Here is a 26693-nt window from a genome sequence, read left to right as displayed (position 1 = left end):
GGGGTTCCTTCATGCTGTGGTGCGGTGGCGTGCACGTACTACAGGCACACATGCCATTATCCCTTATGGGGTGCACCACCCCTTTTTCCAGCACGGCTTTCAGCTTATACTGAAAGCTGCGTAAGGTGCGCCGTACTGTATTTGGAACATGCTGTATTTTACATCTTTGGATTGGTCCTATCAGAGTATCACTACCATATATATATACCCTGGTAAAATTTTTATTAGTGTTTTGGTTAATTTGTACAGTGTACAAGGAAACCTTTCCATGCATGTACACCTGCAAGACTCATCTTTGGTGTATGTACAGCTGTGTCTGAAAATTCATTCTCAATTGTGCTTGTGCTGACGCCATATTGTTATTTAGTGTTTCATCACAGATAATTTACTAACCTTGGCTTTTGAAAGTAACATTAGAATTTACAAACAGTTTAAATAATGATGGTAGTATGACTTGCTTAATATGCCTTTACTTCCTTTACCACGAGCCTGAACAGACAGGCCAAAATAAAGCTGCTTCGGGTCACTTTGGAGATATGCTGTTTAAATAACACACACATCTTAAGAGGCCAAAAGCTGTGCCACAACTGTGCTCCTGTCCTTAGGACTGGAGCATAGCTTTGGTGTGGCTTCCAGCTTCTTAGGACGCGTGCATCATTTAAATAGCATACCTCCAAAGTGACCCGGAGCAGGTTTATTCTGGCCTACCTGTTTGGGTTCATAGTGTCCAAACACTTCTGTCACTCTTGGCCAAGTTTTTGTCTTTGCTCCAACAACAAAAATTGTCTCACTTTGCCTCCAGACCTTTACCCTGTTAATCCAAGAACAGGAGCAGTCTGAGTGATTGCTGTGAAATATTATTGTTAAATGCCCTCCCCCATGTAGGCTTGGTTGCCTTATTAAGTATATAGTCTTTGACACTGTCAGCTATTTCATCAGGCCCCTGGAAGATAAGAGGTCAGTGGCTGTTCTAACCACTCAAGGTAGGAGGAGAAAAGGTGCTGTACTCATCTTTGCAGTTGTCCCCTGGCCTGATTTAATAAATAGTTTTTTTTTAAATAATACATTTATTTATATACCACTTTTCCAAAAAGATCAAAGTGGTTTACAAACTTACAATTACAAAATTACAAAACACACAAAATGCATAAAATACTTACACAAGCAAATAAATAAAATACCTAAACAGTACATAACAGACACAAACTAAAATTCCATCCCTCATCCCTTAACTAAAATACAACCATCATTAAACATTAAACAAAATTACATAAACAGTTACATAAAATACGTAAACAATTTGCATAAATGCTTGTCTGCTCCTTGGAATTCTCTGTAAAGATATTACAGCTACTTCAAGGGCCAGTGCTTCTTTACATTGACTGGGGAGTTGGGTGGATGATCAGAGAAGAAGCAGCCACTATCACTCAGAAAATTAGAAAGTAGAGGAAGATGGAAAACGTAGCTGCAAGGTGAGAGGGGGAAGTTAATGGAGGTAAAGCGGCATCAGCAAGTCATCCTGGGGATGTGGAGCAATGTAATTTCTGGAATGCCACCTGGAAATAATATTCATATTCGTTCATTCCAAAGTCAAAAATTGGTTTCCTTACAAGTCAGAAAACCCTATAAGAAAGTATAATAGACCAATAAGAGTTTTGTGTAATAGTCTTCTGATATTCAACATTGGGGATGTACAGACCAGCACTTTGTGCCAGCCTGCGGGTGAGGGCTGAGTGTTCGCACGCTCCAAGTCCTAACGACAGTGCCTGGGTGCCATCTTGGCATGCACCTTTCTAGACTGTGTGTGCCATGATGATGCACCTCTAGTGCAGTGCCCAAACAACACAGTGCTGAAGGGGCGTCATCATGACGTGCCAGTGTACCTATGACACCCCTTCTAGGGAGCTAAAAAGAAGCCGCTTTTCACAGCTTTTTTTTTTTTTTTTTTTTGCTCCCTTCAGGAGCGGATTGGTGCCACTGTGTCCAGTTGCCACAGTACCAATCTGGGGCAGAAAGAGGAGGCTGCATGCCACCCATCTGTATAGCCCCCATTCTGAAGATTTGTACAGGAATTGTATTCTCTGGAGAAACACATGTGGGCTTTTGTGCCAAATAAAAATAAATAAATAAATAAATAAAAATCTTTCCTGAATAGGAAAACTGTGCACAGAAAGCAGGTGGTTTTTATACATGAGAACATGTTTCTCTCTTTAGAATAATTCTCGTAGAACAATTCACAAAAGTTAAATATGGAAAGAATACTTCAGAGAACTATTTATTTTCTCCCACAGCTAAGAGAAAACCACTTTAATTATTCATTCTTGCATATGGGTTGTTTCCTGTTCATGACACTTTACTGACAGAATGGTCTTTGATTCACTGGAAGCTTCTGTCTGTAGAAGAAGGAGAGTCACGTTTTTTCTTGATTTCTCCCCCACAGTTCAACCTCCAGCACTGGGTTGGTGTTGCAGGGATTACAAATGTCCAGAGTAGAATTTGGAGAAGCATGGGGGAGGGAAAATTGACTTCTTCCTTATTGCACCAACAGAAGACTTGGCTGGATCAAGAGCATTCAATAAATGAAGTGATACTGAGCAAAGCCACAGATGTTTAGAGGAGACCTCTCTTTCAAGAAGGAAGAAACAATAGTGTAGTTGTGAGCAAATACAGAACAGAATGATGAGAAAGTGAAAGCAATGAGAGGAAAAGAAGCAAGTATGTTGATGTGTGAGACAGAAAAGATGCCAAACAAAAATTTCCATTTTGTTCACAACTGTCATCTGTTGTTCAGGACTGACTCTTTTGGAATGATGTGATGTAAATTATTCAGAATTTTGAAGATGATTTATACCATCTCATCTCTCTCGGTGTGTTTTTTAAGCATGCTTTTAACACATTGTCCATTGATGTGGAATCGTGGCCACAATCACTCTGCTTACCATGTGATAGTGACACTCCTGTGTTAAAGACAGCTGTGGTATACAAGTGAAATGAAACCCAAACCCAAACTAGAATAAAACACATGTGCAATGGGAAAAACATTCCTCAAAGAAAAATTACATAATCTTATAGAAAATGAAAATTAGAGATTCAGCTAGAGAAATCATATCAGAGCTTGGAAAAGTGACTTTTAAAAAAGTTTTCCCAGGGTCTCCAAAGTAAATTTCAATTTATATGTAGTTGAATTTTTAGATCTTTATATTTTTATTATTTAAACCAAGTTACTTTTAGTCACATCAAAATGCTATAAGTATAAAAAATATGCTATAAGTATAAAAATACTTAGTGTACAAATATGGGTGGTACAATCACATGCTGCCTATAACAGTAGAAGTACTCAAAACAATTATATTTAACCCCACAAAAGGAGTTAAGTTATCCTTTGTTGTAATTATAATCTAACAGCTATGCATTCATTTATTGGAAAATTGAATTAAATATATGTAACTACTTGTTTGTATTTAGTTACTTCCAAGCTTTGCACAACACATTGCATATTGTGACACTTCTCTGTCATCCAGTAACTGATTCCAGCCAGCTGCGTATTTAATAATCATTTAGGAAGGGCACATATAAATCACAATCAGGTGACAACAGCAGCATCTTCCAAGCTGTTGTCATTTAAAAGATAAAAATTCCTTTGCTATTAGATGAGCAACTTAGATCATTTTTAGCCTGTTTTTCATAATATTTCTCTTACAGAGCTCAGCAAATCTAGATGAAGTATAATGTGCATATGGAGGAACTACGAATGCACAGATTTTGGAGATCTGATTTTAAGTCCCATATTAGACTTGGCACAGGATAATTTTAGATAAGCACACATCTGAAGGGTATATCTTTCCAATCTTGTGCATATTCATCTTGAATTCCAATGCTATGTTGTTCTTCTCTTTTCTGTACCACTTCTCATTTCTCAGGAACTAGCTGTGTGGTTTTGTTTTTTTTAAAAAAAAGCTTTAAACATGTTTATTTTCAAAATCTTAACATTAAAAGTGAAATTCAGATTAATATTTTTAAAATATCATAGCAACATTCTAGGTGCCTTATTATCAGTTTTAAAACATAATTATGGCTGCATATGCAAGTAGGAGGTAGAGCAATTTAAGAGGGTATTTCTGAATGAGGAATCCTTGTCTTTTAATTATATTTGCAAGATTGATTGAGATTCTAAAATAAATAATTTTCTTCTTTTTCTGCACTTAGCTTTTCTAACATTAGTATTATTCTTTGTGATAGTAATCTCACTTTAATAGTAGTATTTCAAATTTTCTTTACAGGGATCTGATGCTTTCAGCAGATAATACAAAATGGAACACTTCAGTCAATGAAGTTCTTCCTATTACTCTGTTTTCATGTCAGCAAAAGATCCATCTTCTGAATTTCTGCCTACATGAATTTTAGGAATGCATATTTTTGGACCACAAGATAAGGTTTGTCATTTGGGCAAGTCTCCATTATGACAACAAGTCTGAAACCTTGTTTGTGCTTGCTTTGAAATATGCTCCACTAAGTTGCAGTCCTATACATACTTATTGGAGAACAAGTCTCATTGAACTCACCTGGGCTTGCTTCTGAGTAATCATGTATAGGCTTGAACTGTAAATCAAACTAAAGCAGCTCCAAGCTAATACTGACATCAGAGTTGGCTCTGTTTCATTTACAGTCAGTATTGCTAGGACTGCAGTCTTTCCAGATGTGAACAATTCCACACGTTAATAATCTCTTTAGAGTTAAACTGGTCCATGGGTGTGTGTATGAGCCTTCTAGTCACCTGTCAACTTATGAATTTCATAGAATTTTCTTACGGAAGGAATACTCAGAGATAGTTTTGCCAGTTTCTTCCTCTGAAATATAGCCTATAGCACCTGGTATTCACTGGTGCTCTCTCATCCAAATACTAATTGGGGGCTGATCAAGCTTAGCTTCCAAGATCAGACAGGATCTGATGCCTTCAGCTATTAAATGTTGGATATTGAACGTTTTGCAAGGAAAATTTTGGACAACATGTCAGACTGAAAATGTAACAATGGCCTGGTATAGATGGGCAGGGACCGGCATGCCCATGCAATTCTAGGGTTTCAGAGCATGCACCAACTACATGCTCCCGAACCCTAGTCCGGACGGACTCCATCATCATGGTGGCCTCCTGTCCACAAGGCGGCTGCGACGATGACGTCACCGTCACACAGCATCTGGATGTCACTTCCAGGAAGTGGCATGATGGCAGTGCCCTTTCCCCTTTCTGGCGCCGCAAAAAAGAAGCCACTTAGAGCAGCTTCTTTTTGGGAGCATGTAGGTGCCGTGTGGGGCAACTGCTGTGGCACCAACAAGGGGGAAAGATGGGCGGCACGGAGCCTTCCATCTGTACCGGGCCTCTATGCCCAACAAAGAGGCCTAAACCTAGCTGCTAGCCCCAACTAAATACAACTAAAGTAGACCCATTGAATTAATGGGATTTTTTTTTTTTTTTTTACAAATATTGACCTATCATTCAGATATTGATTTAAGGATCTATTCTAGTGACTAAATTTTGGCCAGAAGCCACAGAAGGAGTTTTAAACTATTCAAAAATGCAAATAGCAATAGCAAGTACATTTCTATACTGCTTTCCAATGTACTAAGCAATTTACAAAGTGTAAGCTAAGTGCCCCCAACAAGCTGGGTACCCATTTTAACCACTGCACCACTTGGGCTTTTTATACTACCCATCAGCTACCCATCAGCTACCAAATCAACACATTCTTTGTTTCAGCTCAGTACAGAGAGAAATATTTGTTTCATCATCATATGACTGAAGTTATCATATGACCAAAGTTATCAAAAACTAGCCCTGCTTATTATTTGCATTTTGTGTGGGAATCATGCATATTTAAAGGGTCACTTTATGCGTTGCTACAGAAATGAGCAGCAACAAGGAACCTCTCTTTTTATTGTTTAGCTTGCTGGCTTCTTTTTAAGCACACTTCATAAAATGAAGGAGAACAAATGGAGAAATTGCTGCGGCAATGCATTCCCTTTCCAAAGCTGTTTTAAACAATCACTTTCAAGAGATGGCACAGTGGTATTAGAATGACTGATTGGAGAGGTACAAACAGCAATAGCACACATTGTTTGAGGTCCTACATGGAAGTGAATAGCACAGGAGTTCTGTGTACAAAATTGTGTCACTAGGCCCAAGACTTTCGGTGTCCCCCCCCCCCCCCAATGGCCATACCATGGTTGATGGAGAGTTCAGAGGGAATCTGAGGCTCTATACAGACTGGCACTTTGTGCTGCCGTGTGAGTGGAGTCAGGACACAGTTTCCTGATGCTGGACACCCTGACTCTGCCCCCAGGGCAGCATGATGCCGCGCACTGTTCCAGATGCAGCGATGTAGCACTGAAGCGATGCCATACAGCCATGCTGCTGCAACTGTGGCACACTTTGGAGAGAGTAAAAAGGAGCTACTTTTGCAAAAAGGGCTGCTACAGAGTCCGAATCGGGGCCACGGTGTCAGATTGCTGTAGTTCTGATCCAGCTAGGAAAGGGATGGCTGCAGGCCACCCCTTTGGGGTGGTCTTTATAGCACCTGAGAATCATCTGGCTAAGTTCCCATAGCCAGACCAGAATAAGGACATCCACCAAGCTCTGCCAGGTTCCAACCAGATATTTATTTATTTTATTTTTAAATTTGTATGCCAACTTTCTCACAAGATGGGATTCAAGGTGGCTTTGTTGTTGTTGCTGTGTACCATCAAGTCATTTCTGACTTATGGCGACCCTATCATGGGGCTTTCTTGAGAAGATTTGTTCAAAGGGGGTTTGCCTTTGCTCAGAGAATGTGACTTGCCCAAGGCCACCCAATTGGTTTTCATGGCTGAGTGGGGATACGAAGCCTGGTGTCCACTATACCATGGTGGCTCTGCATTCAACGTTGCATTAAATGCTGGCTCCATCAAGTGGCTTACAATACAAACAGACAAAGCTGGGAGAGGTTACTTCCTCCTCCAACTTCAATCAGCCTGGTCTCTGTAATACAAGCCAGGTAGGCATGTTCATTCGTGATCAAGTACTGGATCAAGAATGCTTTTCCATTCATCAACCTGGCATTGAGCCACAGCATTTTTCAGTCCCGGGGGTGCAGGGCTGTTGTCAAATGTATTCAGACAATTAGAAATGGGGGACTGTTTGAAGATAACGAACAGCCCGTGGCTCTTCTTTCTATCATGGTAATATGACTATCTCTCAATAGCTTCATTTCTATATATTTTACAAACTGGTAAAAGCAAAGAGATTCCATATAGTTCTGGGGGTTTCTTACAGTTCAGAACCTTACAACTCCCATTTGTTTAAAAAAATAAATCTAAAAATGTCTTTCAATTTGTAATTACATTCTATAATTACAATTTCTCCTTTTAATATAGCAAACACAATAATTCTGTGTCATACCAAGTTATTGCATGGTGTTTGGACGATGCATGCCCTGATGCCACCACCAAGCCACATCACACTGCCCACCTGACTGCACAATGGGCAGCATTACTGAACTCCTTTGGCTTGGAGTTCACATGCTGCATGCCAAATGGAGCTCGGAAAAGTACTTCCGTGGTGATAAGGGTGCCCTTTTTTCTGGCCAAAAAGAAACGGCATTTTGCCACTTATTTTTGGCTTGGAAAAACACCAGATCAAGGCTGCGGCATGCAGTTGCTGCAGCCCCAATCCGTGCTCAAAGGGGCAGTAGCAAGCCACTCCTTAGGGGTGGTCTGTTTTGCCCCAAAGTGATGGTCAATCTACTGTTCTTGTTGTGTGCCTTCAAGTTGTTTCTGACCTATGGTGACTCTATCATGGGATTTTTTGGGCATGGTTTGTTCAGAGGGAATTTGTCATTGCCTTCACCTGAGGTTGCGAGCATGTGACCAGTCCAAGGTCAGCCAGTGGATTTCATGGCCGAGCTGGGAATTGAACCCTTGCCTCCAGAGTTGTAGTCCAACATGCAAACCACTATGTTATGCTGTCTCTCAACCCATAAAGAGGTAAATCTCATAATTATAATCTGGTCAATCTATAAAGAGGGCTAATTTTGCATTTCCTCCCCATTTTAATCCCCTCCTCCAAATAAACTCAGGTGGCTTCAAAACCTCAGGAATTTTTCCATCTCTGTCCTGATTCTGAAAACCCTGAGACTTTTACACACAATACTACCAAGCCCAGAACATCCTTTGCTTAGCTCCAACATTAGGACAGCAGTACATCCTCCTACAAGATCCACATGATCCCTACAGATGTATCAATGCCCATAGTATTTTCAGCACACAATCTTGGAGCAGTGGTCCCCAAACTGTACCCTTTAGGAGATTTTGGACTTCAGATCCCAGAAGCCTCAGTTATATTGGCCAATAGTCTGGGATTCTGGGAGCTGAAGTCCAAAATCATTTAAAGAGCACAGTTTGGGGACCACTGCAGAGGGACAATGAAAAAGCAGGCTTCATTCCAAGGGCTTATCCCTTTAAAGCTTTCCTTTTTATATGAAGGGCTGGAACCTGGGACAGATGCATAAAAGGCCTTTGCCAAGAAATATGGAAAGCCTCTGCTTATTCTAGGTTTTGTGGAGAAAAGGTGGCCTTTGGAGCTCTCTCAAGTACTCTCTTGTCTTCTTGATTCCCCACAACCCTCCATTTCATGATGGAGGGTGCTATTCTATAGATGGAATTCAACTGGCAGTCCAGTCACCTTCTGAATATGGAATAAGGGAAAAATGACTTTTCTTTTCTCATTATGCCAGGAAATCTAATATATTGATCTGGCCCTGAGTATATTCAGGAGCCAGATGGAGATTTTAGTGAGAAATTAAGATGCCTGTATCAGAAGCTGCAGATTACAAAACTCATATTGAAGCTGTCAAATTCATGAAAGCCTGAACACAATCCTCTTTTCTTTGCCATCTTTACAGGAAGTGTTAGTCTTCCAAAACTGAGAATGAAAGGGGGTGCTTGGTAAAAGAAACAGATCATTACAAACTGGAGGGACAGATTTATACATCTGTGGCATTCTTTTTCATCAGTTGTTCCTTTTTATGTTGAATATATACATATGTAAGGTGGTTACCCAAGTAACCCATATCTGTATTTAAGAAGTTCTCTGCTGTATGATTTAGTCTAAAAAGACACTAAAAACATAAACACATTTGACAGCATGCAAAGAAATCCCGCCATGTAAATACCATTTTAGCAATTAACTAGTCCCCACTCTGCCTGTTACCAGACCACCCATAATGGTACATCTTATTAAAGTAAGTTGAAAACCATCTTTGAAGTTTAGTCTATCTTTAATGGTTGATGGATTTATTTTCTCTGTTTTATACAGCCTCTCTGGACACATCAAGAGCTAATCTGGTGTCCCAGTTTAGTTCTAAATATATGTTTATTTGTTTTTGTTGTTGACTTGCCATAATTCATCTGGGAGAGCTGGCAGTTCTCAAATGCTGGCTTAAAGAGTGGTGTGGAAAGGCAGTACAATTAGCAGATATTTCCACCAACAAAGTCAGAAAGAATGTTGCAAGTCCAACTGGAAACTTTAGGCTCTTTCTCCTCTCCCCCCCCCCCCCCCCAGTCTTATCATATTGTCACATTCCACATTCAGATAAAATGCATTACGTAGTCAGTCCAACCACTAGCTTCCCATGAAAAAACCCCTCAATCATTTTTAACTGCATGGCTTGATATACGGTCACATTCATCTCCTTTAACATGTACCTACCTGCCAATTGTACAAGGTATAGCCTTAGGCAGAGGCTCTGAAAAAGAACAAGGAAAGGAAAGACACAGAGAAGAATGATCTATATCTTTTTGCTCTTACTCATACTCAGGAACAGTATTTAGAGAAATGGAACACTGGCCCAGATCCCATTTGTCCAAAGGCCCGCCCTTCAACCTCCGTCCAGTTTAGCTCAGTGGAAACACAACATATGCCACAGTGCATTTTATGAAAGCCAAAGCTAGATACACCTAGCTTAAGGAAATGCTAGAGGGATGAATCTTTGCTTTCTTCATCCTTGCATGCAACAACAAATAATTTCAAAAGACAGACCCCCCTACTTATGGCCTTGCTGGTTAGGATTTCAAAAGTTCTTTATAATTTTTCAGTGGGATTGTTTTGCACTTTGGGACTTTTTGCATGTTTGTATGACCCCCCCCCCCCCTTATTATGCAGAAAAGCGATGTTTGCAAAGAAGGCAGTGGCTTTGGTGCACAAACACACTATTCTGTACACTTTTTTTCTGCACAAAGAAGCAAGTGTTTGCACAAATGATCCTGCCCCCATGAATTCCACAGTAACTCACTGTGGTTGGTCATTTTCTTACCTGAGGATCTCAATGTGTGAAAACACCATTTCTCACTGAGAATGAGAAAATTTGCAGTTCTTTATGTCTCTTGGAAATTAACACTAGGAACAAATGCTCCTCCAAAATCTCCAAATGGGCATACTTTTGACCATACTTTGGATAATGAAAAGCCATTTGACAAGAGCTTCCCTGTTGTCATGGGCTCTCAGGACAGCATACAAGTAAAATCAATTTGAACAGCTTACAGGCATCACAGAGAGTTCAAAGAGATTACAAGCATATTAAACCATTTAAGAAGTCAAAACACACTAAGGATTTTATCACATGAGGGTAGAAAAGTGGAATTTCAACAGGATAAAAGTTTTCTTTGGCCATACCTATTATACAGTGTCATGCCTGTCCTTCCCTTCCCTTGCATTCCATTCACTACTGTAGTACACCTTTTCACTGACAGGCAAAACTAGTCAATAGGCACTCAATATCACTACTATTCTATTGCGGCCTTCATGTCATAGGTCTGCTGCATTTCCATTTCTCAGGCAGTTACGTGGTGTGAGTGGGTGTGATTCTGCTTCTTTCTCCTTCTCCCCCTTCTCCTTGCAGGAATCACTGTTGCTAATGCCTTCTTGAAGTTGGCTTCTGCGTGCACATTCACACAGCAGCTGGCTTCGGGAGGTGGTTGGAAGCCACCATTACTCATTCACACCTTTCCTTCTTGGAAGCAGCATTTGGCAGTGCAAAAACAGATCATCTGACCATGGATCACCAAAGTGTTATCATGAGGAAAGATATGATAAGAATGATGAAAAGTATGCTTAAACTAGTGCAATTGTGGCGGTACAACAGGCTGGTGTAATAAAGTCCTAATAAGATAAAATCAATTTAAAACAATATACATCAAGGGTAGGCAAAAGAGCTCATGCCATTCTCAGACTGTTTTGCACTCCTTCATTTTTCCAGATTCCTTGGGTTTCCACCTTTTCACTCCCCACACCTACACAAAACTAGTCTTGAAGTTTCAATGTACCTATATGTTTTAACATTTAACACACCCACACCCCTTAACAAAAACAAATGAGGACCATTTCCATTTTGGTATTTGTTACCCTGTGTTGGTGATTTACCTTTTAACAGCTCATAAATGAGCTGTTACCTCTTCTGGAATCATTTCTTCAGTGCAAACTTTTGGGTGGACAAATCTAGGGTAGAAACAGATAATACGTACAAAGGGTATTTGGCATGGTTTTTTGTGGGTTTTTTGGGCTATTTGGTCATGAACATGGCCACATAGCCCGAAAAACCCATAAAAAATCATGGATGCCGGCCATGAAAGCCTTTGACTTCATGGTATTTGGTATGTCAGGCAGTCTGTGAGGCTCTCACAGGGTTACAGGGCAGAAAATCTTAATGTATTTTACATTTTGGAAGAAAGAAAAGGCCCCAAAAGCTATAATAAAAAGCTGTATTTTAACTTGGTGCCAGAATGAGGCAAACATCAGTGCCAATTGGGCCTCCAAGGGAAGGGCATTCTACAACTAGTGTGCCAGATTTAGAGAAACACACCCACCAATATTTCACAAATAAAATCTAGTGGTCTGAGAGGAAATCATAGTGGCCACGCAACATCAATATGTGGTCAAGATGGCAAAGTTATTAATGAGGAAGACCAGACAAGCTAGGAGAGATTCAGCAGTTTGCTTTTGCTTGAGATTCCACTCCTCATCTCCTCCTGGCTGATTAAGGACATTATCACATTTACTTTAAAGTGACTTATTCCTAATGGGATAAAGTCACATTTAAATTTAAAAACAGGTGTTATTGCACTCAGCTGTGGCTGGGCAAGTACAACCTGTCTGTAGCCTGGATCCCAGCCGCACTTATCCAGCGGCTTTTCAAAAATGGCAAGTTCCTGTTTTTCAAAAGCCGCTGGATAAGCACAGTTGGCATTCAGGCTACAGATGGGTTGCAGTTGCCCAGCCATGGCTGAGTGCAATAACATCCACTTTTAAATTTAAATGTGACTTTATCCCATGAGGGATAAGTCACTTTTCATTAAATGCGATAATCTCCTAAATGTAAACTACTTTTTCACTTAGAACTCAATTTGCAACTATTGCAGTAAGCTGAGGACAAAGGAAGATAGTAGGAAGAAGGGCGAGAAGGAGAAAGAGAGTGAGATTGGAACATTTTATGAGTAAAAGCAGCAGAAAAAGTGGAACCACAGCAAATTAATCAGAGCTGTCTCTGAATAATCAAGATGGTTGGAGTGTGTACACTGTACATGGTGTGCAGTGATTCCCAATACAATTGGCTCTTCTTATCTACGGATTCTTTATCCACAGATTCAGCCATCCATGGCTTGAAAATATTTTTAAAACTATAAATTCTAAAAAGCAAACTTTGATTTTGACATTTTATATAAGTGACACCATTTTAGTATACCATTGCATATCATGAGACTTGAGCAACCATGGATGTTGGTATCCACTGGGGGTCCTGGAACCCAATCCCAGTGGATACCAAGGCCTGCTGTAGTACAACGGACCCTTGCTATACTCTGGGGTTTGGTTGCAAGACCCCCCGTGGATAACAAAATCCATGGATGCTCAAGTCTCATTAAATAGAATGTCATAGCAAAATGGTGTTCCTTATAAAAAAAATATGGAAAAACAAGGTTTGATATTTGAAATGTATACTTTTTTTTAACATTTTCAAACCTTGGATGCTTGAATCTGTATATATATTAAAAAAATCCATGTATAAGAAGGGCTGACTGTATTATTATGCCTCCTTTGTACCTAGAAAACTAATGTAGTTGGTACTAGCTATCCCACTTTCAGAGGTACCCTGTTTGTGGACATCCCATTTAACCACAGCCCTGGTGGTGCAGTGGTTAAATGCCTGTACTGCAGCCATTCACTCAAAACCACAAGGTTGCGAGTTCAAGACCAGCAAAAGGGCCCAAGCTCAACTCAGGCTTGCATCCTTCCGAGGTCGCTAAAATGAGTACCCAGACTGTTGGGGGAAAATTAGATTACTTGCTAATTAGCTTACTTGCTGTTCACTGCTATGATCTTTGGAATAGCGGTATATAAATAAAACAAATTATTATTATTATTTACCATTTTTTATTAGTGTTCTGCTCTGACATCTTTTGGGGGGCTGACAGACTTCCCTAAATACCCTTTCTACTCATCAGTTATTACCCCAGTTCTGTCTGCTTAAAATATTGCATGAAGAAATGATTCATACAGAGTTGGAATGTGTTTACGAGCTCTTAAAAGCTAAATCAGCAGTGCAGTTGTAAAGTACAGGGCAGAACTGTTGAATATGTATGGGGGGAAACTGAATGCTTTTCTTTGGACTCTTTAATATATAATGGACTGAAAAGGGGAAAATGGTTGTCACTGTTTTGTGGAGGTCCTCAGATAACAAACCCTTTAAACAATCTGGCTTCATTTAAAATGCCATAGCTGCCCTAAAATTGTATATTTATAAAGCTAAGAATAGTCACACAAACTAATGACCTTTTAATGAACAATTAACAATTAACCCTCTTCTGTAACATTAGGCTGTTTTTGTTTGATCTTCCATGGCAGAAAGCGTAGGCATATTCTGCAGTTGTGCAGGCTGTGTTTTCCTTCAAGAAAACAAAGGAAGTTTAGAAGTTGAGGGAGAAATAGGAAATTAGAATTAAAAATGTTATAACTAGAAGGCCCCAAGACCAATTAATACCAGCTATCAATGAGAAATGGAAAGTAGATTATGCCTTCACAGAGTCAACCCTATCCTTAGGTGGAATGAAATTGCAGCCCCAGGCCCAGACTTGGGGTGTCACAGAAAGGTGACAAATTTTTAGTATCCCAATTTGTTATTGTATTTTTCTTGCTAGGGATTGTAAATATGTTCATGGTTTATTTTATTTTATTTTATTTTTAGGGATGTTTCCCCCCTCAGCTGGCTTTGTACATGTATCTTGACATAAGTGGGGGTGGGGGGGGGTGGGCAGGGTAAATAATTTCTTGGTCTACCTTAGGAAGGGGGAAAAAAAAGGTCCATCCATGTTCCCAGTCAGTAAGAAGTTATAGGAGTCCAGTTGCTTACTTAGATTTGATTCCCTTTGGAATGAGTACATGAGTACTGGAACTTATTTGCATTTTGTAGTATTTTCCAACCACTTATTTACTGATACAGACGGTTTTCCATATTCACGGTTTAACATTTGGGGATTTGGTTATTTATGAATTTGACCATGCTCTTCCCCCGCACGACCTGGAAGCGGCGGTATGCGCTCCCGGCAGGAGGGGAAAAGCTGAAGATGGGAGCAGTTTGGAAGGATGTGTGCACCGTCCTCCTCCTGTCCTGGGCTTTTCCTCCCTCCCAAAAAAGAGGAGGGAAAAGCAAAGCTAAGGACTACAGCAGTTGGGAAGGACATGCATGTCATCCTCGACCTAATCCTACTCCTCCTGCCCTGGACTTTTTCTCACTCCCAACAGGAGAGGGGGAGAAAGCCAAGATCAGGACCAGAGCAGTTTGGAAGTGTGCGCCTGCTCCTCCTCCTCTGTCCCCATATTTACGTTTTTTAAACTTTCACATGGGTCTTGCATCCCTAACCCCCGTGAATGTCAAGGGCAGACTGTATGTTGAATAGACCACAGATAAAAAGCATAGTCTATAAACTTCCAATAGACACTGATCTCCCACTACCTTAGGTATCTGACGATTCTCATGAATTTCTTCTCTCCACATCTCTTTTTCTATGTATAACTGTTGGCCAGGGTGGCCTCAGTGTCCCCCCCCCCACACACACTTACCAGGTAAGAAGCCCCAATGAACTCATGAGTCTTGTTTTCAACTGATGTATTTCAGTGTAAACTGAGTTTTTATTTTATCAAAAGAAGAGATGTAGATGTATCAGAGGAGAAAAGTGTGTGTGTGAACATGTATTTATATATATATTGCTAACTGCCATTATGAACTAAACCATACCACTTGTTTCCTAGAGGAAAATAAAAATGTTTACTGTATATTAAATGTCCTTTTTAAAAACTCTTTTGTTTCACATTATCCATAATCACATGGCACAGCTGAATTGTAATGTCTCAGTAGAAACAGATACCACTGGAATGCAGAAATTATCTATGGTTATACTGAGTACAAAATGGCTGGCAAATGCTATATTTGGATTGAAAATGCATTACATGGTGTCTCTTTTTCTCTCCTCCTTATCTTCAAAATTAAATTCCATTTTTAACAAAATCTGTCATTAGCAGTGTGTGTTTGTATTTATAAACTAGACTGCCTACTGGCAGAGGAGGAAAGAAAATTACTTAAGATATGGTGAGGTAGAAGAGATCAACATTTTTCTCACTGTTGAAAAGGATGCTCATTTTAATCTCTTTCCCTAAAGTGACATAGGTTAGCTAACCTCAGCTCCTATGAGTGCAGAACAACTCATATTTTACTCCATGACCGATTTGTGCCATCACACCAGTGGTGGACATCAAATGGATACACAGATGTATCTTGGTATGAAAATCATGCAGCCATACAGATGTTTTTGGAGTAGAACCCCAAGCCATTCTAGTCAGCATAACCCATGGTAAGGAATGCTGGGAGTTTCATTCCACCAACATCTAAAGGCCCACATTATATATCTAAAGAGGAGAACAGTGTGTAGCCCTGTTTTCTTGTTATTTGATGTCAAGTTCACTCAAACATATCTTGATCCTATCCATGAGAGACCTCCAAGAATCCCGGTCATCAACTGCCCTGCTTCCTTGATTGAGTCAATCCACCTGTAGTATTGTTTCCCTACTGTTTTCTGCTTTACCAAGCATTATCTTTCTTAAAGAGTCACACTTTCTCACGACATGTCCAAAGTGCAACAGTCTCAGTTTAATCATTTTCCCTCCTAAGGAGAGTTGATCATTTGCTCTAAGATCCATTCCCTGGTTTTTCTAGTAGTCTATGATATCCGTAGACTCTTCCCAACACCACTTAACAAATGGATTTTCTTTCTGTCAACTTTCTTCAATTTTCAGCTTTCAAAACCACACATATAAGAAATCTGATGGCCTGGATGATTCCAACTTAGATACATAACAATTATTCTTTACTCTTGAAGATCTTATCTAGTTCTTTCATGGCTGCATTGTATACTTTCCACATAATTCTTCTACTCCTCCATTGATTCTTGCTTATTTGTGGTTTCCAAAAATAGTGCTAGTGATCCCCATTTCAGATTCCATTTTTGAGAGCGGTCACCCATTATCATCTCTAAATCATGTTTTATTTTCATGATTCATATAGTGAAGAGAGCATTATAGTTGGTAGAGATTTTCTAAGTCACCCTCAGTACATATTCTGTTCATATCTATTTCAAGTTATAGGATGGGTGACACCTGGCTGAATGAAACTACGTGTGAAAGGGATCTAGGAGTCCAAGTAGACCACAAGTTGAACATGAGTAAACAGTGTGATGCGGCAGCTAAAAAGGCCAATGCTATTTTAGGCTGCATCAATAGAAGTATAGTGTCTAGATCAAGAGAAGTAATAGTGCCACTGTATTCTGCTCTGGTCAGGCCCCACCTAGAATATTGTGTCCAGTTCTGGGCGCCACAATTCAGAAAGGACATTGAGAAACTGGAGCGTGTCCAAAGGAGGGCGACAAAAATGGTGAAGGGTCTGGAAACCATGCCCTATGAGGAACGACTTAGGGAGCTGGGGATGTTTAGCCTGGAGAAAAGAAGGTTAAGAGGTGATATGATAGCCCTGTTTAAATATTTGAAAGGATGTCATATTGAGGAGGGAGCAAGCTTGTTTTCTGCTGCTCCAGAGAACAGGACCCGGAACAATGGATGCAAGCTACAGGAAAAGAGATTCCACCTGAACATTAGGAGGAACTTCCTGACAGTAAGGGCTGTTCGACAGTGGAATGCACTTCCTCGGAAGGTGATAGAGTCTCCTTCCTTGGAGGTCTTTAAACAGAAGCTGGATGGCCATCTGTCAGGGATGCTTTGATTTGGATTTCCTGCATGGCAGGGGGTTGGACTGGATGGCCCTAGTGGTCTCTTCCAACTCTACGATTCTATGATTCTATGATTCTAAGTTTTTTGAACATTTATCAGTATGGAAAGGATAAGTTGGAATTCTATCATGAGAGCTTTTTTAAAATGGATATTTTAGGGTAATCTGAATAACTCCTGTGCTGCTAAGATATATGCATCATGGCTACATCAGTGGCTCCCTTACATTATGCTTCCATTTGTTTATTTGTAAGTTTGTTTTTAAAGGATAAGAAGGACTTAATTTTAATTCTAGGGCATTGGCAGCAGCCACTTCTGGTACATCTCTGTTTTCCAAATCTATTGTGCTCTTGTTTCTTTAAACCGTGATGTAGCAGATGACCAAAGCCAAACACCTTCAAAATACCCAGCAATAAATTTTCAGTGTTTAGCTAACCATCTGAGTAAAGAAAACACAGCAAAGCAAAGAGGGGACAAAGTCATGGCCTCTGGGAATTTTCCCATGATTTGTTTAAATTGGGAATGTCAAGTTGAATTTCTAAAGCTGAGGTCTTTTCATGATCCCTGTGTCTTAGAGAAAAAGGGATTCCTACTCATGAAAGCATGTTCATTTAATGTACAAATATTTCTATTTGACAGCTATTTTTGGTCAATGTAAACCCACAATGTTATGGTCTCTGTTTGTCATTTTATTTGTGCCTTAAGTTCTGAACAATCCCAAGTTGCTTGAAAGATCCTGTAATTTTATGTTCTGATTCATGCCACATTCCTGCAGCAAGTCTCCTTTTTTTACACACATGATTATATGTTCCCAGAATGGGTATGCTAATTTTTCAGCTTCAGTTTTCTATGGTAAGTGTCTGACCACTATTTTAACAATATAGCCATAGCAACAGACACTGGTAAGCAAACTGGAACCATGCCATTATGTACAATACGACCAATGTCCACCCCAATTGTGGTTATGAAGAGGGGAATGGAATCCGGGTGGCTGATCTACAGCTCTCCAACTTAGTGGAGTCATCCAATTCCTTCCTTTTCTGGTCAAATAAAGTATTTTTATATGATAGTGGTAATTTACCTTCTGGGGAATGGGAATTAAGAATAAATATTTGGTTTGTACTTCGATGTTTTGCTCTACAGTGAGTGAATCTTTCCTTAGGAAGGACTGATGATTGTATATGTTCACTCTGGAACAAAACATCCTCCTGAAAAAAATGAGTTCAGAACATGGTTGTAGTATGTATTGTTCATAAATCAGGAAGCTTTGTGTCCGAGTCTAGCTTGATTAGATTCTTGATTCTGAATGTCAACACTCTTTCTTAAAGTGCTGGACAATTTTACAATTTCATGACTTGCAAGACTGCTGAAAATGGAACATTATCATAATTCTTGCATTTTTTTGCAGGTATAATTCAGGTGAATTGATTAAATGTCCTTGATAATTACAGGGGGTTCTTTACACATGTACATAGTTTCATCATGCATGTAGAACAAGACCACTGTCCCACAGCGTTTAACCTTAGTAGATATTCAACATATGAAGGAATCCAATTTATCTCCTTAACTGCAATTCACTTCTATACATAAGATGTGACAGTTAACACTGAAAGACAGTTAAGAGGCAACAGAGAAAAGGGGAAAAAAATCAGAAAAGAGAGATGACAATTAAGCTGAAGGAAAAATCCTACCATTATTAACATGTAAAGCCCACTGGATGACCTAGGGCAAGCCATGCTCTCAGTTTCAGGGAAAGGCAATGGCAAACCTCCTCTGAACAGATCTTGTCAAAAAAAGCCCATGATAGGTTTGCCTTAAGGGGGCACCATAAGTCGGAAACGAAGGCACACAACAACAACAGCAGCAGCAACAACAATGGGGAGTGGGAAAGGAATGTTGCAGCGTAGTGGTGATGCGAAGGTAATGCTCCATCTCACCTATGATATCTTTTTAAAATTCTCCTTGACAATTAGGATAAGTAGAAAAGCCCTCTCCCCGCCACTGTGCTAGGACATTTCATGGATGAAAACTTAGGCCCAGTACAGATGTGTAGGAAGTGCCGGCATGGGGCCAAAACTAGGGCTTGGAAGAGTGCAGCAACTGCACGCTCCCGAGCCCTGGTACATGCGGGCAGTGCCATTATTGAGCGGCACTGCCCACATGGGGGGGCATGTTCATGATGTATGGGTGCCTGAGTGCCCAAACATCTGTGCCAGGAAGGGGCATCATAGGGCTTCTTCCTGCCTGCATATCGTTGCCCTGCGGTTGCTGCGGCAAAGATGCGCAGCAAAAAGGGGTGGTGTTTCACCACCTGTGTGTACCAGGCCTAGATCACATTTGGCCAAGTAACATCAGAATGTGGTCATTATGACAAAATGGGGAGGAATACACAGGCTCGGAGAGTCTGCAGCAGTTTTATTTTGCCTGAGCCTATTGGGAAGCACCTTCCTCTCCTCTCCCCATGTTGAGTTGAGTGCAAACTACTTTTTCTTGTTGAACTCCATTTGCAGCAATGGAAGTGGGTGGGGGGAGTGGGAGGAGGAGAAAGAAATTTGGGCATTTTAAAAGTAGTTGAAAAAGTAGAATGACAGAGGATTAAATGGGACTGTTCCTGCCAAATCAAGACAGTTGATGGACATATAATAAGTAATGGAACATATAACTATGTACTGTATAGTCAAGAAATTTATGCCCCAAAATTGACTCTAAAATCCTGGTTTACTTATGTACAGGTCAATACCGTAATAGTGCTTATAAAGGTTCTGAAAGAACCACCACACCATGTGCTTCGGCAGTGATTTCAGAAAGAGATGCCCAGGCAGGTGTGTGTGTGTGTGTGTGTATGTGTGTGAGAGAGAGTGAGTGAAATAGGTGATTCCTTTCCCAATCTAATGTTAACGCCCTATCTCCCCACCAAAACTCACATTTAAATCCACTTACTTTCCAATCCAGTGTTGGAGCCTTCTCTCCCCATCAAACCCCACATTTGTCCAATTTCCAATCTGGTGTTAAAGACTTCTCTCCCCACCAAACCTCACATTTTAATCAGCTTCTTTTCCTTCCCCATCCAATGTTAAAACTTTCTCCAGCACCAGAGAAGTACTGTTAGGTGGTCAGGAGAGGTGCAGAGAAGGAGAAGGGGGGACGGAACTGGGGTTTCCCCCTTTAGATCCTTTATTATAGCCTGCTAAGTTTTGCCCTCAACTTATCCACAGGTTATATCAAAATGTATGATTTTGACCTTAAAATCTTCCCTCAACCTATACATGAAGTCAACTTGTACACGAGTATATGTGGTATATAGGAAAATGCAGCAGGGCTGCATATGTGCATATTATATAAGAAAAATTCAATATAGCATAGCAATAGAATTTGCACTTCTCCCAGTGCAAGGCCTCAACATATATCATTTTAATGCAAAACACACCAAAACAAACAAAACAAAAAGCAACCATAAACCACTAATTTCAAGGCATCTGCACAGAACCAATGGCGTGAACATGTTGATATTCTGGGAAATTAAAAACAGGTATGAGTGTATGGTTGCACATATATTAATTTCTCCTTTTTCCCGAGCTTTAAAAATGTACAATCCTTGATCATTCCTAAAATCTAAAAATGCATTAAAGCATTCCACTGATTTTTAAAAAAGAAAACGTTGCATGTATTTTATAATTCTACTCCTTGTTGTTCTCACAACAGCTAATAGATGAAATATGGAAGTGGTTTAGAACCTCTCATTAATCACTGAGACGTTAGGGAAAAAACTGCCCAACAACCTAAACAAACAAACAAACCTCTACAAAGAACACATGTTTACAAGACCTCAATCTTGCAATAAGATTTATCTTCACAGGCATTCATGAGTTTTGTCTGGACTTCTTCCTGCAAGCTAAATTATGCTGGGCCCTCTAAAAACATTTATCCCCTTACTATTAGGACAAACTTTTGTTCTAGAAAACTTTGGAATGCCTCAGAAGGTTATCAGGCATTCTTAATGATTAGTTTAATAATGCCAGAGGTTAAAGCGACAGTTTCTATGCTACAGAACTGTTCTTTACTTGTATCAGTAATCAGTCCTATTAGAAAAAAGCAATTCAAAATGATGGCTGGTGATCTCTGAATGATCTATAGCTGATCAGCAATGATTTTCTGATTCTAGTTGCTTCATATCAGTCACTGGTGACTGATGCTTTCATATTTTTCAGGTCTTCATCCAAACTTTACATAAGCTATCCGAGGATGTATCCACATTACAGAAATAAAGTAGTTTGACACCACTGTTAATTGTCATGACTTATCCTATAGGATCCTGGGATTTGTAGTTTGGTGAGGGACCAGGACTCTCTGATAGGTCAGGCTGAATATTTCACCAAATTACAAATCCCAGGATTCCACAGGATGGCACCATGATGGTTAAAATGGTGTCCAACTCTTTATTTCTGCAGTGTGGAAGAACTGCTGGTCCCTAAATATTATCTCTATAACAGACTGATCTCATTGCACAGCTCTTCTAAAATGTAAATTAAAATTTATGGTGGATTAGTCATATCCCTGACATGGGAGCCACCACTCACCACTGACAATAGCAGCAGCCTCCTGAATGCAAACAAACCCTGCAAAATAACAACCAACCCGCAGAAAAAGCCAACTTCTTTCCTCTTTCCCTTGCTAAACAAAGTTGTTGAAATGAACAAACGTCTGGTGTTAAATCAGGAACAAATCTGGGGGTGAAAAAATTGTGAGCTTACTTCTCTTACCAAAAACAATCTCTTTGTGCTCCATACTTCTACAAATCAGAATATGTCATGTCCTTCCATCCTAAGAGGAGATGTTGCTTTTTAAATGGCTCTGCTCAGTAGACCTCAAGATTCTAACAGAAATACAAAGTAAATCCACAACTTGGAAGTAACAAGTACAAATATTGAGGTATAATGAGAGATAGTATCACCCCTTTTGCAATGTAGCCATTGCACAATCTTCCTAGTTCATTCAGGGGAAGATTGTTGCCTGGTTCAAGTGCTGGGCTCATGCTGTTCCTCAAGCTGTTGTTTCATGTACTCTTATGAGTGTTCAGGTGATGACAAGACAGAGAACACTGGGCTTTGTAACACCAACCAAGGGCTTGTAACATTCATATTTTAAAAAGTCATTCAAAGCAACTAATACATATACTTCTGGGAAATTGAAAAGTGTTAGTGATAGAAACTTGAAACTATAATACAATCTGAGATGTTGTTGAACTGCAATTCTCAGAATTCCTTTTCATGGGCTGTTCTGAGTAAGGGTGTTGGAGGTTGAAGTACCACAACATCTGGAGGGCCACATAATAGTAGTTAATGACTTTTGTGAGCCTTATAACCATGGCCAAAATCCCATGGAGAACATCTCCTGATGGAACTACTTCCATTTGTTGAACCAGCTGAGGGAAATCTCCACATTGCAGTCCCCTATGTTGTTGTTAATGTTGTAGCATGCCTTCAAATTGTTTCTGACTTATGGCAACCCTATGGTGACCCTATAATAAGGTTTTATTGGAACAATTTCTTTAGAGGAAGTTTGTCACTGTCTTCCCCTGAGGTTGAGAGAGTTTGACTTGCCCAAGGTTATCCAGTGCCAACCAGGAATCAAACACTGGTCTCTAGAGTTGCAGTAAAACACTCAAACCACTACGCCACACAATCCCCTATATGTCCCCTCAGTTGCTCCCTTTGGAGCTGGTTTTTGGGTGACATTTGGCTGAGGTGGGGAGAGAAGCAACATTATTGTGATGTACATGTAGCTCCCAAACCGTAGCTATTTTTTGATGTATATTTCCAAGCTCCTCATAGATCCTGCAAAACATACAACTTTGAAGCTCGCAGTACAAACTGCTGAGTCACGCTGAAGACTGTAGCTGACTTTCAAACAAAGCTTTATTCTGTTTGTATTTATTGAGAGGAACTTTTAATGATTTATTGGTTAAAACACAGAAAAATGCTTCCTGAAAAACACTTTGTCCAGCCCCAGCAATCTCCTCTGTAATTTGCCTTTTCTGGAGAGGGCTAAGTATGACTCACACAGAACGAGGCCAGATCTGGCTAACACCCAGTTGAACAGTTGTAAATTTGTATTCAGGATTTCCCATCACAAGAGATATAGTTTCTCCATAAAATGAGTCAACATGAAAATGAAGCTCTGTAGTCTGGAAACCAATGGATTAAGATCCCACCCCCACCCCAAAACATATACTACTTTTTTCTCTGACAGAAACAGTGTTCACTCCCAACTCCAACTCTATCAGTGCCTGTGGTTATATTGATCCTGCTAACTCATGGCCTCCTATACCACCGCTACTACCTACCACCCATGCTGGCAGAGTTATACTGCCCATCAGGGATCACAATCATTGTGTGTTGTCATCTGTGAACACATAATTTGGTATAAATCTGCTTAGACACAATGGGGTGTACTTTTGAATAAAACTGCTGTAGGACAGAACTGTGAGCTAGAACCTCAAGGAAGCCTTGTTTGGATGAAACAGGAGAATGGGTAACTATTACACCTGAAGATTATATTTTGCTGAAAAATGGTGAGCAGTCTACATGAAACAATATATACTTTCCCAATTATACATTTCTATGGCTAACCTTTTCCTTCACATCTATGGCATTTTATGGCTACCATCTTATGCCTGTTTATTTAAGAACAGGTCTCTTTGAACTCAGTGGGACTTACTTCTGAATAAGTAGTTAAATAGTGATAAGGTTTGGCCATAAGATCTATTAATTTATTAATCTAATTACTGGCTCCCAGGAAAGGTTACTCCTGGGAATAGTTCCTGAGAAAAGAAGCCTTTTAGAAGTAATTGAGAAACAGAACATGCCTGCAGTTGCCAGCAAGTGGGAACATGTGCAGCACTTTGCAAGTAAGATCGCAACAGGTCAGAGGATGGATCGTCATCCTTATGCTTCATTATTAATCAATGTGCCATTATTCTTAATGGGCCAACTGCTCCTTTTACGTTAGCAAACGAAGGCAAAACTGCATCTGCAGATGCCAGATCAAGGGTGCAGATGTTCAGAGGGCTATAAAGTAAGAAGATATGCTGTGGTATTTTATACATTAAAGTGAATGTAGTGTGGACAACTTAATGCATTTGTATGTGAAAGGGTTAACGGATGACAAAGAGGTTTAGCATTCATTGCTATATATCTTATTGATATGGAATCCATGTGTCTGTCTCTAGATATGTGTTATCCTTGATTATGTTAGCCCAACTAGGGACTATGCAGGCATGGCATCAGGCTTCTGCACACATGCTTGGAGGTAGATATGAGGAAGGGCTGTCACTCAACGGCAGACCACATGCCTTGCATGCAGAACATAACAGGTTCAGTCCCTGGCATTTTTAGGTAGGGCTAGAAAAGCCTCTTGTTAAAATTCCTGGAGAACTGCTTTTGGTAGACCTGTGCTATATGAGACAGTGATCTGAATTGGTATAAAGCACTATTGGGAATCTTTGACCCTCCGATGGCACATACACTGAACAGCTCTGGAATGTTTTGCAGGCTCTGTGGCATAGATATATGCACAGTGCTGTAGGGAGCAGTAAAATCCCATACAAAATTGGAATGGGGAGGGAATAGGAATATTCTGGTTGATATTCTATGTTGCACTGGCAGAGCATAAAGGACATACTTAGGCCTCCCCCTTTCCTTAACCTACATGTGTTTAGGTCATTTTGTGGCCAGAGGAAAAGAGGGGACAACTAGTCACAAGAAAAAAAATGTCCTCAATCTGGACTTGTAGAGGGACTCCAAGAGATCCAGGGAGAATTCTTGTTCCTTCCTGAAGCTGTAGGGACACAGCTGCTGCCTTTCTGTCGTTTATTCTTCCATCTTCCCTGAGCCACTAAATGACTATTGGGGAAGGTACTAAGGGAGAAGACAGGTAGATGGCATGAGGTCGTGGTGGTGAATTCCTTCATCTTCAATCACCAAAAAGTACATACATGAGTCTTATTTCCAATTATGCTTCTGTAGGTCACCAACATAATTGTGCCTTTTAGATGTCTTTTAAAGGAAGTGGTGTCTGTATCTGAGATAATTTGTAAACAAAAGCTTTGGAATTGTAGAGAGATGGGAGACAAGCAAGAGAAGCTGAAGTGGAGAAGGGGAAGGTTTAGAGTGACTTTGCCAAATGTTGCCACCTGGAATGGTGAGGAGGAGGGAAAGTGATAATTGATGACTTTTCAGGCTTGCTATTTTTTTCTCCCTCTTTCCCCACCAAGGCTTTTGTCGAATATTGGGATCTAATATTGTCTGCCTGCCATCAGGAAATTGCCCCAAGAGAGCTAGAATACACCTACATAAAAATGCTGTATACATTTTTGTGTGTTATGCCCCTATGACAACATGCCACCATGACAGAAAAGGACAGAAAAAACATTTTCATACATTTTCAAATAAGTGCTCCGTACTTTGTGAATAATTGGTTTGTATTTGTATTTTCAGAAACAGATGTGAACACTTAGTGCACCTTATGCATTCAGTTGCTTCATTGCTACTGTTCTAATTATTTCTCTTGGAAGATCAGGAATCAAAGCTGTCAAAAGGCAGAAAAGTTTGAAAAGGACAAGGGAAGGAGTTAGAGAAGACCTGAAGAATGAGAACATACCTTGCTTCAGTGGTTACCAGAAATGGCACATTGAGAAAAGGAATTGTAACAACTCAAGGTAGTTTAAAATGCATAATTTACTTTAGAATGAATATACTGCTGGTTATGAAATATGAAAGTTAGGTTGATTGGAAGTAGATGGACATCATGTGAACTGAGAATGAGAATGTTCAAACAACCATGTATGATTTGTTAGCGCTGGGGTACAACTGTGTCCACACGCAGAAGAATGCCAGCCAGGAAGACAAACACCACTGCCGAATCTGGAAGCAGTTCACAACTGCTGAGGTTCTTCTGAAGAGGCTTTTAATCTTAGTTGCAGTAAATATTTACAATCACAATACAGCAATATTTACACAAACCAACATCATGCTCCACCATCAACTGCCATCCACACCACCATACTTTGTATTTAAGCATTCATCCTTATATACACAAACAAAGCTAGGATTCTGATCCAACACCCTTCTAGTGTTTCATCAGCTTCCTATCATGTAGCCACAGTGACAGTGCAGCTTTGACCTACTATGACTCATCTCCATGCTCAAGTTGCATCAGCTTCCTCTGAGTCAGCATTTCCTCTTTAGCCCATTGCATGCACCTGAGACATTTTACACATCCTGAGGCAAAAATATACTGACATGATTAATCCCTTGAAATGCCACTGTTCTTTTGTGTGGCT

The sequence above is a fragment of the Sceloporus occidentalis genome, unplaced genomic scaffold, assembly GCF_023333645.1.
Source record: "Sceloporus occidentalis isolate IW3139 unplaced genomic scaffold, rSceOcc1.0.p SCAF_5, whole genome shotgun sequence".
Classification (NCBI taxonomy): domain Eukaryota; kingdom Metazoa; phylum Chordata; class Lepidosauria; order Squamata; family Phrynosomatidae; genus Sceloporus; species Sceloporus occidentalis.
Note: the sequence above shows the minus strand (reverse complement) of the source record.